Below are 18,016 nucleotides of genomic sequence, written 5' to 3' on the forward strand. Positions count from 1 at the left end.
GTCCACTGCCTTTAAAACAGAATTGAAAGATGTTATGTACAAAAGTGCACACTATTAAAAATTGTATTGAGGCATTAAAGAAGGAAGGTACATGTATACTCAATTTCCTTTCATCGATAGCACAGGTTGCCCCTGATCACGTCTCTGTAAAGATACTCTACAAAGAACTCTACAAAGAACTATACATTGTTTTCATTCGCCAAAAGAGGGCGCTGTTCACATTCAACAATTGAAATCTTTCACAAAAATACACACAAGCCTAAAATAGCTACCACCATCAAAGAGGTTTTAGATTGCAAATAAGTGTTGGCAAGGTAAAAATATAATCACAAAACTAACTGTAACTTTCTCTATCATCATCAAAAAAAATTCCCAACATTTGCAAACTGCTATCAATAAAGAATTTTTTTTGTATACTACTGAACATAAATTTAAAATGGACAAATTATACCTCATTTAAAAGTACATACTCTTATTTGGCCGATGACATGTAGGCCTACATGTCTTCCATTACATGGAAGAAGTGATGTTATTAATGTGTATGGTCCCATGATAGTGTTCTTTTTGCCTCTCGAAAACAAAAGTTGTTGTGTTCCTCTCAAAAAAGCCATTCTAAGAAGTATTTTTCTTAAAATAATTTTCTAAAGAAGAAACTGCATTGTGGACCCATCATGTGGCCAACCTCATTTGTTGAATCCAGACTATTAAACAAATGATTGTAATGATATATGATTGCTAAGATTACGATGATTCTAATCCCATGAAACCTGGTTGAGTCTATCCTGAGTCATCTTCCCATAAATGATTGAGGTACTTTTTGTAACACAAAACACAATGTCCACAGATTTACATTAAACCTACACGGTTTGAAGATGATGATGGTAGAAAGCTTCCCTAAAAATATTACAAACTGAGGTGCTATAGTTTTTGCCAAAGTAAAACAATGTCACGAAAATACGTTTTCTGTGCTAAAATAATTTTTGTCTCCTTAGACAAAATTTTTTGGGGGACTTATTTCACTCATTTCTCAAAAACTACAGCACCTCAGCGAGTAATATTTTAAGGGAAGCCTTCTACTATCACTATCTTCAAGCTGTGTAAGTTTAAAGTAAATCTGTGGACATTGTTTTGTGTCCTACAAAAAGTATTTATTTTAAATATATTTTCAGTCGTTCATGGTGGTCTGTTTCTGTTCCCTATATTTTATTTTATTTAATCTTCAATGTATGCTTTAATTTTCTTTCCTAAGATGATTCTATTTTGATTGTTAACTTTGTACATATCAGATTGTTTTTATACAGGCTATTATGAATATTACTAATTGTTAATTGGCGGCTCGTCCGCTGTTGGTTTGGTCAATAAAATATATGTCAATAAAATATATGTGTAGTACCCAGACCCTTTAAAAAGCATATATGTGCTAAGATGTATTATTTTCATTAACTTGATGAATATGATACATCTTATCACACACGCTTTCAAGCCTAGCCATCAATCTAGTCAAATTAAATTACCCGTCCTGTCCCCATTCCTTAATCAAATCTGTGTCTAATGATTCCTATGAACAGATATTTAATAGGTAACTCAAACAATCACTACACTTTTATCCTTTAATGCATTAACAGCATTTTAAAATACAATTTACTCGCCTTGTATATTATTTAAAGCAACGGCAATATATTTGATTAAAAGATGGCTGCATTAATACCACTGTATGTGTTTCATACATTATTTTAAAGCAAAGGCAATATAAGAAAGGGGTCAGTAAGCTTTACTAGCGAGGCGTGTGATCATGTGTCTCACAACGGTCACAGTGGGGCATCTTGTCTAGAGTAGATTCAATGACGAGATTGAATCCCACAAAAGCAAATAGCAGTCATTTTCAAGATGAGTTGGCTATGACACAGTCTAGCATCATGTAAATTATGCACATTTGTATTTGATGTCTGCGCATTGCTCACTGTAACATTATCTCCCAATACTAGTCTGATGCTTCAAGTTGCACCCTTGCTATTGATCTGAGGAGCTTTTTGTTGTGGCTCTGCACATATTTTAGTAGTCCATGGATTTTTAAAGTCATGGATATGGCCATATTTTTATTTTGTTGATTTAAAGACAGTTGACACTATTGGTAGTTGTCAAAGACCAGTCTTCTCACTTGGTCTATCTCAACATATGCATAAAATAACAAACCTGTGAAAATTCGAGCTCAATCGGTCGTCGAAGTTGCCAGATAATAATTAAAGAAAAAAAAACACTTGTCACACAAAGTTTTGTGCTTTCAGATGCTTGATCTCAAATTCTAAATCTGAGGTCTCTAAATCAAATTCATGGAAAATTACTTCTTTCTCGAAAACTACGTCACTTCAGAGGGAGCTGTTTCTCACAATGTTTTATACAATCAACCTCTCCCTTTTACTCAGAATCAAGAAAGGTTTATGCAAAAAATAATTTTGAGTAACTACCAATAGTGTCCACTGCCTTAGAGTCCCTTCCATAGATATCATAAAAATTACATTTAGTTACTGTACCAAGTTATTGGGTCTCTTATTGATTGAATCTTAGCCTCTCAAAGAAAAATGTTATTGTTGTTGTAAAAAGTGTTCAAAGGTCAAAGTTCAAGTTGTGATCTTTATTCAATTAACTAAATGAAAATAATGAATAAGCTGGACCTCCAGGATGTAAAGTGTTGTTTTTTTAAGATGGAGTGAGAGTTGTTTTCCACCAATGTCATGCCAATACCAAACATTACATATAAAGGAGCTGATTCATTGAGAGTGACTATAGCAAAATCACAAATATCTCTCTTTGAAATTTGACTGCACTTCAGCCTTTGGCTGCCATGATCTTTGTTTAAAAAAAATCATTTCAAATCAAATCAAATCAAATCAAATCAAATCAAATCAAATCAAATCAATCCTCAGAGCCTGAAATTCCCAACATGTAGTTGCAGAGAATGAACTCACAAAGATAGTCCTAACTTAGTCCTAGGACTCTTTAGAAGTTATTAAAAACTTAAGGCTAGTCCTAAATTAGGACGGGATATCTCAAGATGAAATTATTCTTAACTCTTTGTGAAATCCACCCCAGGTTAGCCGAGTGTTTCACAGAAGTTTCTGTTGTTGCTGGCCAAAGAAAGAACAGAAAATGAAGAGATAAGAGTTGTCTCTTTAATTGTTGACTGGAAAATTGTAAAGCACACCTAAGTGAGCCAGCCACCAGACAATCAAAGTGGCAGGTGAACTTTAAGGGAATGTTCTCCTGAGGAGAATAATGAGTAAGGGATCAAAGGAGGGATGGGGGAGGATGACGCAAAGAGGGTTCAAGAAAATGTACAGAGAAGGCATTGAACACTATGATACTAGAAGATGGTATAGTGCACAATGATGCACCCTTTTGTAGAAATATGAGGGTTTAAGGAGAATTCTCATTTGCAACGAGTGCAAATGGCAAGTTGTAATTATTTTTCGGACATACAATATCAACTCAAATAGCTTTGTTTTTACACATAATAATAACAATTGGCATTTATAATGCACACAGACCAATCTTTGAGATGCTCATGACGTAGCGACACATCAGTAGAGGGCAATGTTTAGCAGTCCCCATTAGGTGAGTCTTGAAGGAAGTTTTGAACAAAGCCAATGATGGAGACCCGAAGTAAAACAGGCCCTTTCATTTATGTGGACAAAAGTGTGAGATCTATTAACAAAGGAATCTGGGTATTTTGACTTTGCTTTTGCGCATGAATACAATGGGAGTGTTGATAAAAAGAAAAAATGGTCCAAACAATGGGAGAACAAGAGAAGTCATCAATTTACCAGGAAGATAAAGTTATGGGTATTTGTGTGTGTGTGTGTGTAATTGAATAATTTATGGAACCTTCATGAACTATGGGTCAGGCTTCCTTCCTGCTTGATGTATTACGTGCAATGTAGATGATGTACATGTTTACCTGAAAATGTCACATGGCACCCATATATTTTATAAAACATTCCACACTTTTTCAGAGTTTCGCTTTGATAACCAGATTGCAAAACGCAATGCAGTTTGTTTTTCAGGACCCTGGTAAAATTGCGTAGAATAATTAAAAAACCATGCAAGTCATTGTCAGGCAAACCATGGAGGAATAAACTCCATGGGCAAACCATCATTATTGATTTTAACAACTGCAAGTTTGTTGTCAGTGGGTAAACATACCAATGTGTGAACATCAAATAAGTGACATAAGCTAGTTTTGTTATGTTATTGTTAGCTATTTTTAGCTATTTTTTTTTTTAACTATTGTTTTTCCTTATTATTTTTTCCTCATTTCAGTTTTTTGTTTTAAATTACAAAAAGTTGATCATTTTATACAAGCTAACGGGACCAGTTGGATTGGAGAAAATTTTGACTGGTCCTCGGGTGTTTTAACTGGCATTTGGCCAGTAGACCACAAGGAAGAATGCTGGTAACACCCGTGCAAGTTACAATATAATTTTTACAAAAAGTATTTCTGATGAACACCAAAAACAAAACAACTTTTTTCATTTTCTGCTCTGACAGATACACGTCTTGTTAAAGCCATTGGACCCTTTCGGTACAGAAAAAAAAAAAAAAGTTCACAGATTTACAAATAATTTACAGGGTTTACAAAAGGTAATGGTGAAAGACTTCTCTTGAAATATTAGTCCATGAAATGCTTTACTTTTTGAGAAAACGGTAAAACAATATAAATTCTCGTTAACGAGAATTACGGATTTGTTATAAACACATGTCATGACACGGCGAAACGCGCGAAAACAGGAGTGGGTTTTCCCGTTATTTTCTCCCGACTCCGATGTCCGATTGAGCCTAAATTTCCACAGAATTGTTATTTTATATATAAGTTGTGATACACGAAGTGTGGGACTTGGACAATACTGTTTACCGCAAGTGTATAATGGCTTTAACAGGCTGGAAATTTGGTCACTGGTAAATGACAAAATGAGTTCAGGGACTGACCTACTTGTAAAATTTTACCAAGGGCAAAAAATCGGAAATCGGACTAAAGCCCAGTTCATACTTCCTGCGAATGTGAATGCGATACAAAATCTGCCGTACAACAAATTCGCAATGACTATTTGCAACAGTTGAAATGTGCTCATGAAACATTTGCAGTGAAAACAGACCTGTGACATCAAAATTTGTTTTGCATTCACATTTGCAGAAGGTATGAATCGGGCTCAAGTAGGAAGAATATCATGCCTGTTCAAAGGACCATGGGTGTTTTCCTTTAAAATGTAATGAATAAATTCCTGCAATGATAAGGCAGGGACTCCCAGTTTGCTCTAATTCACTTTAACCTTGGGACTTCCAAGGAACTATTTTACAGGGGGGAAAAAATTAAAGGTGCATTTCCAGTTTCACAAGAATTACCTCAATTTTACATTGACTTATGAACTGATATAATGTAGGTAGGCCTACATTGTACAGACATTCAAGTGCTTTTTCATTTACAATCACAGTCTTTACACTTCCAAAAGCATTAATAATTTCTGTAACACAGAACATGATGTGTTTTAGAATTGCCATGATGTGTACAAAGTGACTTTATGTATTACTATTAGAATAGGCCTACACATCTCCCATTTGCCACAGGGGGGATCTCATCAACTCAGCTGCAGCTCTTGTCAATGGCATGTAGCAGAGTGTCCACTAAAATCACACTTATCCCAGACAAGAACATATTCCCAAGGACAAAGTACATGTACATGTAGTAGTCCCCTCCTCTTCATGTACAAGAATAGAGTATAGAGCAAGGACCTTATAGAGCAAGGACCCTAAATTCAGCATAGTTTTAGATTGATTGAAAGTACTTTCAGGTTTTCTATCTCCTGCCCATTAAGGTCACCATGTTGTACATTCTAAGAAACAATTGAGCATGCGAAATTTGTCAAAATAAATCATCCATCACATTTGTTATTTGTTCAGTTGGGTTCTTCAATGCATACAGAAAGTATGTGGGGCCTATCTGGGGGCCTAATGTTGACACTAATCTATATGTGCACTGCAGCATATTCAGACTTCAGACTTCAGACTAGAGTTCACTTCAATCTATGCATAATGTGAAGGACCATACAAACTTTCCATTAGAGTCATTTCAAGAGAAGGTTTAGGTCCTTATTGGCTAAAACATGATGACATACACATACAAGACGCCATGCCGACCTTACAATTTTGTATGTACTCCGTCATAAATTTGAAACAGGTCCAAATCATCCAGCTCAATTACACTAGGCAATGCTGTCATCGAAGAAGCATATGTTGGAATCCAAGCACTCTTGCAATTCAAATGGGCATCCGTGTATCATAAAACATATTGAAAGTATGCGCATAATATTTATATAAATGTTTAGGCCTGCAGTTACATGTGTGCATGAAATTTTTCCTACAGCATACATGTACTTTTCCGATTTTCTTTTGCACTTGGAAAGAAAAAAGTCTTCCTAGAACCTTCAAACACAGGTGTTCAATTATTAACATGTATAAGTCAACCATTGTATTGTAGGTACCAATGTTCCTACTTTATTTTCAAGGACCAAATAAAAGATTATTTGTAACAGTAACAGTATTAATGGGTATTTTCTCTCTCTTGAAAATTCATTGTTGTATATCTCACCGTAGGCCTATGCCACAGATGATTTGTGTAATCCTGGAGTGAGAACCCATGCCCTTTGGAGAATTGTATTCTTTATCGTTGTTAATACTTGGCTTTAAATAGTTACTATTTGTTTTCTACACTGTCTGTGTGTACATATGCACAATTGACCTCTATTCATCATCAGATGTGTGTCTGGTTCTAGCACTGTTACATAACAGCCATGTTGGTCTGTGTGTAGTGGCACTGTCTGTGACCATTACCTCTGTAACAATTGTCTCACTCACCAAGGTCCTAAGTATTTGTTATTTTTCAGCTGGTTTCCTGAGAGACAGAAAGTTCCTCGCATTTTTGAAATACCAACGTTTATCCCTATTGCACTGGGGGAAAGAAGAAAACTTACACAACAGTAGTCCACAAATTGCTCTTGTAAGACACTCCCTGCCCTACTAAAAACAACAGGGCATGGAGAATCATCCCCAAAGCTTGTTTCAAAGTAAGGCCTAATGCAAAATAGCTTACATATTATGTAGACACAAACATTCATTGTGGTTTTCCCACAATAATAAAAATGCTTAAATTCCCGATAAAGAAAATTAATTTTCTTTGTTTCAACTTGGATTAGGACAAACAATAGGCCTTTTAAATACAAGATGAACAGATGACTTTAAAGCAATGAGGCGATTCTCCAGACTAAGCTCTGAAGAATATATATCCAAACCCTTAGAACTAGACAAGTACCTGAATGATTTAACATACAAATGAGATTCTGCACCTGATCCAAAGGGTTTGCAAATAACCTCCCATGGGAGTAAGTTGGTCAGAGAAATATTTTAAAGATTGACACATGGGAGGTAATTTGTGCTTACCCCCATAGTGATTCCAAATATGGGTACACATATTTTATGATCAAGACTTTTATGTTGTTGAAATATTCCTACAAACTTAATCAAACATTAACTTCAGAAAGGACATTATTGTCAATAATAGCAAAATCATCTGTCAATCTTTGCATAGCAGTCAAGGTCTGGTATGCTGTAACTAATAAATAAATTTATGAGAAGTTGAATGCTATTTATGTACAGTAACACTCAATTCCATGTATCTTGTTTGCATTCGGCTTTATCCATATTTTTGGAAAGTATTTTCATTTTAAAGGACTGCTCACTACCCATTACGCTCAATACTTCAATCCAAATGTATCCCCAGGCTGATGAATTTGCATACAGTCAACAAGGCCATCCAGCAAATTTGGAAACAGATGTAAAACTAAAGTTTGTTTTGCTTTCTCTGGCCATTTCTTTTGTTTTTCCTCTTTGCTGTGCCCAAAATTTCCCTAGTATTTTGCTCAATTTGGGGGGGGGGGGGGGGGGGGGGCAGTTTCTCCCCCCCCAACCCTTGTGTTTAACGCCTATGGAACTCCAAGGAACCGCACAGATTAATTTTCTTTCTCCATGGTTGAACTGATTAAATTTCTAGAAGAAGCGACGGGCTGTCGCAATACTATGGCCACATTCAAATTGACACAACTACATGTACAACCATGGCTACGACTGTTGCTAAGGGTGTTGCCAAGGATGCACTTCTTCAACGCATCATGACATGGAAATCTAGCCATAGCCCTAACTGTAAACCACCAATTCAGACACGGCCTACTACTTAAATGGGAAGGGAGAAACACTGAGTAGAAGTTACGAAATCATCACCAACTTGTTCCGAATCCTTTTTACCACTTGGCAGCTTGCCAATGTAAACAGGTTCATGAGGACACCCCTTCATAAACTACTTGGACTGTATCGAAACAACCAAACATTGATATTGAAAAACCACTAAGGTTTCCTTTTGGCATTAAATGAACTGATAGTGATACACTGTATTTGTAGAAATGATCTATTTTTCCTTCATTTGATTATCACTTCCTTGCAAAAACTTTCCGGATCCTGTTACCAGACAAAGCCCAGGCACCCCCTCCAAAAAAAGGGGAAAAACTTTTTTTAAATTACGCACTAAATTATTTTAGTGATTCACAATGATGTATTGTAAACTATTCTGCCAATCCTGTCAATGACAGCAACTTGAAGACATTTCATATATTAATTCATTTAAAGAAATTCATCAACTTTAGTACACATAGCCTGGTTAATGTTTGAGCTTCTAGTGAGTTCACATAGATGCAAGTTTACGGCCATACACTTCTTCCTGTTAACCACCCTGGCCACTTTTTACAAAACCCTGGTACAACAGGATATAACCTGAGTAATCATTGTACTTGGTCCATATACGAAAGTAATGTTTTCAAAGGTCCGGTGTCGTAGCATAAAGAAGTACCATGCATGTAGGCCTACACGGATCTTCCCAGACCAAGTCTTTTTTTGTCGCAGGTACATCTGATGTGAGTTGCATTTTAAAACAAAAACAGGTGTAATCTTTTGTTTTTTGCTGAATTTAAAGTACGATGACCCTATTGCAAAATCAAAGTTACAACTTTGTAATTGAAACAGAAGGTACAGTTTTGCCTGGGTGACCAATAACATGGACAAGCACAGACATACATGTAGCAGATGATCTGAACTGAAAGGGGCCACTGTCCATGGTGTGAATGAAATGAATTTTGATTTAAAGTTTTTTCTTTCGAACCACCCACACAATCATATGTCAAGAATAATGTTTTAAAAACAATGATTACTCTGAATGAACCCTTGGCAAATACATTTGTCAACTTTAACGGCTCATCAAAACTGATACCTGGTCCATGTACAATGTGTATATTTAAGTCTCTGCTGATTATTACAGCCAGCATAGTAGAGTATTACAGTGTCCCAGTCAGATGAATCTACTGCAAACCACACCTCACTGCAAGGTTGGGGACAGCCCAACCATTCCCTATGGTCAAACCATAGTCAAACCAACCCATCAACAACCCTAATCCAATCCAATCTAATCTTTAATCAATATTGTTATAATCCATGCATATAATCTTGTTATCACTAGACAGTACTCTAGAATACAGTCACTTCATTAGGAATGCGGGTATTATTACATGTAGGTGTTAATTTAAGGGATGAATACATAAATTGGGAATATTATTAATGTGTAATGTACTGTACTATTATTACTTTAATTAGAATTACAAATGGCAATTTTTAGTGGTGGCACCACCGTGTAATTTTTCTTTGAAGAATTCATCACAAAATGAGTCAGACTTGAATCTCTATAAAACACTGGAAATTCCAAACTTAATGAATTTACAATCAAAATTTCAATAATTGCAAACCTTTGAATAAATAGAATGTTCTTCTTTCTACATTTAATCTCAAACTTCTTTTACTTTTGAAATTGTGACCTGTCATATTGTAACTGGGTTGCCTCATCAGAATCAAATTACACGGGGTCAGCGTTTCAAGGTGAAAAGCATTTAATAAAGTCCAGGATAATTTATGTTTGATTTAACCATGTGTACACTATGGGCAGCAATGAAAGCAAAGCAATCAATGCAGAAACAATAGACACTCTATTATTAGGCTATGTATTGCCTTTCTGTACGCATACATAATTTACATTCCCAAGTATTTAAATTGTACAAGGTAGTGTAGTAATTTGCTATTTAAAACTGTTAGCATAATGAATTAAAACTTCAGGAGCTTGTTATCAGGATGTGACGGTTAAGATTTCAGGTGTACTATGTAAGATCCAACCGTGCAGACTTTTCAGTGCAGAGGGTATAAAAAACATACATAATTTACACACCCAATGTTCACACAGTGTGTAAAAATTTAACAATGAGAGGAATTTGGGAGGGATTTTGTTTGGGATGGATTAGGTTTCTTAATATTTAAAAAATAATAATTATCATTCTATTTTGTATTATTTAATTTCATTTTTGAATACTTACAATTTTATTAATTATTTTATTGAATTTTATTTGTCTATCATTGGTCTGTTTTAGTTTGGTTACTATTAGTCTACCCTTAAAAATTTGTGTGTTTTTTTTTGTTCAATTCAAAGCACAATGCCCGTAGAAGCAATTAAAGGTTCTTAATTTATTGCACTTTTACTTGCATTAAGAATGTGCAGACTAGGCCTAGGCAGACAGAATAAAACAAAATAGTATTCAACTACACTTGGAGGGATTTGGGGAGGATTTTGTTTAGGAGGAATTTGGCCTTTAATTTATAATAATTATTGTGTGTTTTTGTACATATTTGTTTAATTGTTTTTTTAATTAAATAAAATAAATAATAAAAAATGTATACAGTATGTACATATTTTATTATCTATTTTATTTAATTATATTTATCTTATATCATTGGTCTGTTTTTGTTTTGTGATTGTTTTGGTGTTTTATTTAGCTTGGTAAAAAAAATAGCTCAAATTCAAAGCACAATGCCTGTTTCTGTAGAGAAGCGATGAAAGATTCATCAATATTTATTGCTCTTTTGCTCGTGCACAAGACTGTCCTCAGAGAGAAAAGAAGGTAGCCATATGTGGAAAGGCGATCCCTAGACACAGCAGAAAAACTGGCCCCTGACTCTTTAAGAAAATAATCAAAGAGCAAGCAAAACATTTCTTCCGTGGTATAAATGCATTACAAGCTAAGCATACTCAACTGTCATCAAATGGTTGGGTTGATGATCAATCACACGCGAGTGTCATTTGAAATAATACACTCCCTACAAATGGTTCCAGTGCAATTATTGTTCGATTACAGCCATGGACTGGTGGCTTTAACATGTACCTTTGGGAATACCATGCTCCCTTCTATCACTTGGAATCAGCTTTTACATTTGAATGGTCATGGGTGTTAATGCCATCAACCTCTAAAAGAGATGCCTTATAAATAATTAAATAGCAATAAGGCCAGGTAAAAGAAAAGAGCACCATTTGATCGTCCGGTTTCTTTCACACAAAGAGAGGAAATGACCGCCCTGTTTTTCCAAGATGACTGTCAGATGGCCATCAAGCCTCTAAATTAAAATGGCCACCAATTTTGTAGTTCAGAATATTTAGCTGTTTCTATGTTGCTTTGGGCCAACTTCAACCGTTTGACTCGCCATTTCCTATAAAGTATGCACAAGAAAAGGATGCGCATCATGCACAACACGAAAAACACAAGCAGCCAAACAACATGTAACATTGATCCTTTTGTATAAAGAAGAAGGCAGGCTGTTAAAATAATTAGTGCAGCGACTTTGATCAAATTGGCCTACTCATCCACTTATTAGGTAATTAAATTAATCACTGAAAGGAATGGTGAAGGGAAACTACATGACAAAATGTGTAACTTTTTATGGGGGAACTTTATTGTTAAAAGCAGAACTTCAAAACAAGGATGCAGGCAAGGATGTTAAGTTTTACTTGGCTTACTCTGTTCAAACATTGTGGCCATTATCTGTGAAAATATGCCTCCAGTTCCAACAATAACTTGTTTTTCACCAAGTGTAAAAAAAGGCAATCAAAGGATCAACATAGTAATTTATGCTTCATTGGGGCATTATGTGGTTACCAAACACACTGGACAGTATAAACGGAGTCAGTGATTGAGCAATCTAATGGTCATTAGTGAATTATTTGAAAACAATTTAAACAATTTAGCCCAACAACTGAAAAAAGGGTTCCCGTGATACATCTCTGGCTTTACATTATCAAAATAAAATGTTTTATTTTACTTAATTGAAATTGTATTGTTTATGTAAGTGAGCATATATTAAGCTCTGATTATATATTCTCAGCAAATTTGGGTCTGGTTTTCACATCCTGTCAACTAGCCCCTCCTGTTTTGCATGATGGTTGATAACAAAGAATCAGCTGAGCATTAATATGATGGAAAGTATAGTATTTGTAGTAGACCAAAAGAAAATCTTTAGAACAGCCTGTGAAACTTAACTTTCACAGTTGCTCTCTGCCAGTCATTCTCAATTTAACTTGGATCAAAACCCATTCCCCCAGGCACTGGTCAAAAGATCACACTACAATCCCTACAATGAGCTGTAATAACCACCATGACATCAGACAAAAACTATCCTGACATAATTTGTCACCTCGTTGTTACCCATTCTACATTACATGTACCCTTAGGCTATGTGTGGATTCTGTTATATTACTGTATACAGTATTAAAAGCATTCTGGTGGCTGGTGGACACTGACAGGATGTGAATTTTGCATTGGGGTATAAAGAATAGTATTTTTTTCCCTTTCCTCTTTTACACTGATGTGTTTTAAAGCACTCTTTACTTTGTACAGTACAGGCATGATTGAAATTTGGACCCTGGAAAAAAAGTAGTACATTTTATTGATATCGAGTACAAGGGCAGACCTACCAGTACATGAAAATGGTATTAGGCTTTAATAAATTTTTCAGGCTATTTAATCACAGTTGTTTTATTTTTTACTAGGTCAAAAATCAAAAATCAGACTACAGTAGGAAAAATATCATGCCTGTCCAAAACTCCCCCACCAGTCCTGTGAATCTAACCTGAGTGATATATCATTCTAGTTTGTCGTGTCATTTGCCAATATTATTATAAGTACCAGCAAGCTCCATGTATCATGTTCCCTGTGTCTTCATCATTCACCAACAGATGAAGATTATTACGTAACTTTAATGATACTTCAAGGCAGTGGACACTATTAGTAATTGTCAAAGACTAGCCTTCACAGTTGGTGTATCTCAACATATGCATAAAATAATAAACCTGTGAAAATTTGAGCCCAATCGGTGTACGAACTTGCGAGATAATAATGGAAAAAAACAAAACACAAATTTGTGTGCGTTTAGATGGTTGATTTCGAGACCTCAAATTCTAAATCTGAGGTCTTGAAATCAAATTCGAGGGAAAATTACTTCTTTCTCGAAAACTATGGCACTTCAGAGGGAGCCGTTTCTCACAATGTTTTATACCATCAATCAACATCTCCCCATTACTTGTCACCAAGAAAGGTTTTATGCTAATAATTATTTTGAGTAATTACCAATAGTGTCCACTGCCTTTAATTGTTGTTTTCCTTTTTTAGGTGTTCAACTAACGAGGTCGAACACCTTCTGTTTTCTTTCAGATTTGTCATTCTTCATCGTCTCATTTTTCCCAAAAATCTCTTGTTCGCAAAATAACTCAAATTGAAAAGTGCTACAAGAAGAGAACAATGAAACTTACAACATTAAAGGAACACGTTGCCTTGGATCGGTCGAGTTGGTCTTTGAAAAGCGTTTGTAACCGTTTTTTATAAAATGCATATGGGTAGAAAGATGTTGTAAAAGTAGAATACAATGATCCACACAAACATGCCACGAAATTGCGTGGTTTTCCTTTTACCTCGTCGACTAACACGTCGGCCATTTATGGGGGTCAAAATTTTGACCCCCATAAATGGCCGACCATGTTAGTTCGCACAGTAGAAGGAAAACCACGCAATTTCGAGGCAAACTTGTGTGGATCATTGTATTCTACTTTTAAAACATCTTTCCAACCATATGCATTTTATAAAAAACGGTTACAAACACTTTTGTTTTGACCAACTCGTCCGATCCAAGGCAACGTGTTCCTTTAACAGATAATAATGTTGAAATGATGCTCCGAAGTCATGATTTTATGTAATCACATAGCCCAAGAAAGTATGTGGTGTCCTGCGACTTGTAGTGAAATGGAAGTAACAAAATTCAACTGAAATGCTGATCCTCTTTAAGGGAAGATTGTGGTTTAAAAAGTCAACTCTCTTAAAAAAAAATTTTTTTTAAATTTGGCCTACATGTTCATTTAGCAATGATATGTGGAGCATCTTAAGTGTATGGTATTTATTATTTCACAATAAGTTTTAATGACACATTTTCTTAAAATTGGAATGAATCATTTCTGTAAACTTCTGAAAAACGGATGGTGACTGAGTGATGACTGATACTCTAAAGATAAGAGTTATAAAATAAGAACTAGAGGGCGCAGCTTTTTTGTGCGGCCATTTTGTAAGTTGACACAACAGCATCGCCTAAAGCGCTCAATAAACACAAACTCCAACGCGTACTTGATATTAAACGCACGTACAGAATGGCGCGTGTGTCTCCTTGCTGTCCCGTCAAATTTGTGCAAGCAGCATCACTCTAGTTCTTATATACATGTATAACTCTATGTTCGAAACCAACATGATCCATCTTCATATACTAGTCTGTCCTATGTCATTTCATGCACCTTGTCAACCAATTCTATTTCCTTCTCATTTCTGTGCCCTTCCTACAGATATGAAGATATGAGCTTCCTGTTGTAAGCAAACCTAAACTTAGGAAAATATGGTTTTCCTATCCAACCACGGGTAGGGTCACACACTAGGAACACACAGGGTGAATCTTCACATATCATAAGTTGGTTGAACCCTGAAATCCAGAGCAGGATTTTGTGGCGAGATCAGTTCCGGTGCAACACTTTGGAAACATTGTCATTGGAGTAGGCAAAGTGATATCATTAAAGCTGGTCCAAAGTCCTTGTTATAAACTGAGTATTGAGTACTCGTGTCAACATGCACAACTTGTGTGCAATCAGGGTACATTCACAGCGATCATAAGATCGACACCACAGCCCACCTTTAATTTTACAGCTCTGTTGTAGACCAAAGGGCTATAGGCCACGTAATTTACAACATTCACAAACGGTGATTCATAAATACTACTCTATCTTGCAGTCTTGAAGTTCAGGCTGCACCAAAAAAAACAGACCAGACTATCATACTAAATTATGATAGTAGCGCGGCAAACTTCAGCATGCATTTTTACACTCGATCTCTTGAAATCCAAACGGAATAACAGCTGTCCATGGGAAAGGCAAACAAACGTCTCCAAGAGTCAATTTTTGCTGTATGTTTACTCTGTCTGAATACCATCAATTCCAAATAGCAATACATAAAATTGTTACAAATAAATCAGATGTCCTTGCTCTATTGTATGATCAAACCAAAATGTACAATTTACCCCTAAAATCACAAAAGATTTGTAGTGTATACTTTATTTCTTCATTTTGATTGGGGAAACAATTCAACTTTATATTAAGCAAATAATGTCAGAAGTCATAATAGTATTGTTTCAATTTACTTTAATACATTGTAATAACTTCATAAGTGGAATGGCCTTAAATATAGAAATATTGGTATTAATGTTATTATATGGTTCAATCCTAGACCAAACATCTGGCTGCAAAATAATAATAACACCAATCTGGGCACATCAAACATTTTAAAGGTAGGCCTACTGTCATACTTTGGAAATGAACCTGAGATTTCAAGTAGGTTGTATTTTGTATGTTTGTTTTTTTGTTTTTGTTTTTTGCTCTGTTTGTTTTCATTTTAGATTTAGTTTTTTTTCCCCCATTACACATTGATGATGGAGCTTAGCTTACCATTTCATTCATCAGTGATGTGAATGAACAATTATATTGTCATCATTTCTGAAAATAGTGATCTTTGAATCACCAATATATTTCCAGCCTTCAGACATTTGTTTTGTCATTACTCTAATAAAATATGGACATTGTGAAGAGGGGCTCAAGCAGTTTTGATGAAGGTAGGATGTTTTTATCATCAAACGTATGGTAATCAACTACCAGGAGACATGACATCAAATGAGTCATTCAAGGTTTGATTACTATTTTGTACTACAAGTCTTGACGAAAGATGGTAGAAGCGTCAGCCAAACGACAGATGGGCTTTCCAAGAAAATTTGCAAGAAAACTCTTGAGACCCAAGCCCTTTGTCTACTTTGTGTTGTTGTAGCCTAGCAAGGAGCATAATTTCGTGTTGAGTAGAATAATATAAATACTGGATTTGATCATTTTAATATGCTTGGAATTTTATCATGGGATTTAATTGAGCATGCAGGTACTACACTAGCCAGAGCAGAAGCAAACTATACTATAGCCATCCAACCATGATGATGCCTCTAATGTACACAAATCTTTACACAATGGTCAGACAACAGACATGTCTACAAATTATGAACCTCTATTTTCCACACTGTTGAATGCTTTGTACAATATTGTGCAACATTGCAAATCTCCCACACATTACACACAAAGGGTAGTGATAAGCCAGTAGTAGTACTAGTACTAGAAGTAGTAGTGCTAATCTAACCCACTAATTCAATACACATACCCCTGAGCCCTGACATACATTTTATTAATGTATTGTCTGTCTGCTAAATAAAAATTCACTCATTTGAGAAAATACTTAAATTCAAAATTTTGGGGGAAAAGTTTCCGTATGGCGCCACCACTTTTTCATTCGATATGAAATAATATAGTATCTAATTTACCTCAATGAGATATCCCTTTTTGTAAAAATGAGTGAAAAGGTGGTGGCGCCATACGGAAAGTTATCCATTTTGGGAAACCAATTAGGGCCTACACTTCATCCAGTGTAAATTTTTGGAAAAGTTTTCGTATGGCGCCACCACTTTTTCATTCGAAATAAAATAATATAGTATCTAATTTACCTGATTGATATATCCCTTTTTGTAAAAATGAGTGAAAAAGTGGTGGCGCCATACGGAAAGTTATCCAAATTTTTTACACCATGTTTTGAGATTTGTACACAAACTTTACGCAAATTGAATTTGACACCCTTTTCAAGCCACACACCATCCCTGAACCCCCCCCCCCCCTGCAAAAAATAACAATATAATTTATTGAAATTGCCTGTTGAATCACTTAGGACTATGGACAGTAGGACCATATCATTACCATTGATTGAATTACAATACAAGTTGTAAACAGGATCACCCACCCAGTCAGGCAGGTCAGTGTTGCCCAACCATCCAGCCAGGTTGGGTTCTCTATATTATTAGTAGATAGTCCAACTTGTTGGGCTGTATATGGCTCTCATCATAGTTGCCATTACATAATCATGATGGCGACTATAAATTATTAAATAAGAGCACAGAGCCATGGGCAGAGAATAAGAGTGATGTTAAAGAGGGCAAAAGGTTTTCCATAGTCCAACCTTGCTTGGAAGATTATTAAAAATAACTTTATCATAAGGCCTAGACACAAGCACTGTTCCCAGAGCTACACACACAAAGGATACTTCCTGGAAGACTTGGCACAAATCAATACCTCAAATAAGTTATTACTTTACAGTATTACACAGTCAATACTTAACGAAAAAATAAATTGGCAACTTCAGCAGTCCCATTTGTCCATTTATTTTTAATCATAAATAAGGAAGCTATTTATTAAATCCAACCAAGTCTAGGTCTATTCATGTCCTTGCTCTATCATAGAGTCTATGGTCTTTTAAAATAAACCGGATTAACGGGTCCTGCTAACTAAATCAAAGAAGCCAGTAATTTGAATACCCTAACTGTCGCAATACAAATACAATGAAAGACACACAATGACAATACATGGTCAAACCATGGTCAAACA

General features: G+C 35.5%; 1 protein-coding gene across 12 annotated transcripts in view; it reads right to left on the reverse strand.

Moving 5' to 3' along the window:
- LOC139949516 (uncharacterized) overlaps positions 1-18,016 on the reverse strand; it is a 45,851-nt gene that overhangs the window by 27,265 nt on the left and 570 nt on the right. The gene's annotated exons all lie outside the window — the stretch shown is intronic.

Source organism: Asterias amurensis, chromosome 1 (genome assembly GCF_032118995.1).
Source record: "Asterias amurensis chromosome 1, ASM3211899v1".
Taxonomy (NCBI): domain Eukaryota; kingdom Metazoa; phylum Echinodermata; class Asteroidea; order Forcipulatida; family Asteriidae; genus Asterias; species Asterias amurensis.